The following is a 974-nucleotide window of genomic DNA, read 5'->3' as shown; positions in this document are numbered from 1 at the left end:
AGGACTATATATATATATAATCTACGTACAACCAAAAAATATATTTGAAATATCTATCGGATATATATTTTTACTGTTTCTCCTATACGTCTAGTATGTTAATATACGGATATATATATTTTGAAAAAATGAAAAATATTTATTTTTCAGGAAATTTACAATCGTAATGAATAAATAAAAAATATATATATTCCAAATAAACAATCGTACCTTGGAATCGGTCAGATTTAGTTTGAATGATAATAAAATAACAATTAATATTTATATATATATATATATGTATATATAATCATCATAGATGATAAATTTTATTTCAAATTCTACTGCACGAAAGTTGTCTTCCATTGAATAGTTTTTTCGAATTAATGACACCTAACGATACGATTAATAAAACAACGTGTATGATTACGTGAAAAGCCGAAAGTCATACTTCGTAATACTTTAATCTCACAAAGACTGCCTGGACCATACCTATACACGTGCACACTATACCAGCTGTGAAAGTCCGAGAGACTCTTTTAACAGTCGAGGATAAGATTGTTCGGCACTTCGAACTATTGGACGTTGCGTTCGCTTAAATAAATTCAGCGGTATAATAGTTCTATAAGGAAGTAAGAAAAGAAAGCACGAGTAGCATAAATAACAGAAAAACGAGAAGTCTGAAAGACCTGGAGTTACACATGAAATCGGACTTACGTTTTTCTCCTCCCGGAAGAAGAAAATTTCTTCGGTAATTTTACCGCATGAAAATGCCAAACTACGAGGAAAGAAAATTCCTTCGCTAACAATGACCCAGAAAATCACGAGCATTCCCAGTCAGATGAGCCCTCCCACCCTTCCGGCGTCACGCACGTCCAACAGTTTTTATCTGAGAAAGTGAATCCTGTCCAAGAGAAGCATGCGATCCTCCCAACCGGAATCTGCAATTCAATGTTGTTACGTAAAAAAAAAAAAAAAAAAAAAAAAAAAAAACA

General features: G+C 32.4%; 1 protein-coding gene across 2 annotated transcripts in view; it reads right to left on the bottom strand.

The window, feature by feature from the left end:
• Window positions 1-974, bottom strand: part of LOC107268630 (flotillin-2) — a 105,990-nt gene that overhangs the window by 97,434 nt on the left and 7,582 nt on the right. The gene's annotated exons all lie outside the window — the stretch shown is intronic.

Source organism: Cephus cinctus, unplaced genomic scaffold (genome assembly GCF_000341935.2).
Source record: "Cephus cinctus unplaced genomic scaffold, Ccin1 Ccin1_scaffold0575, whole genome shotgun sequence".
NCBI classification, from domain to species: domain Eukaryota; kingdom Metazoa; phylum Arthropoda; class Insecta; order Hymenoptera; family Cephidae; genus Cephus; species Cephus cinctus.
This window is presented reverse-complemented; position numbering and strand designations above follow the sequence as displayed.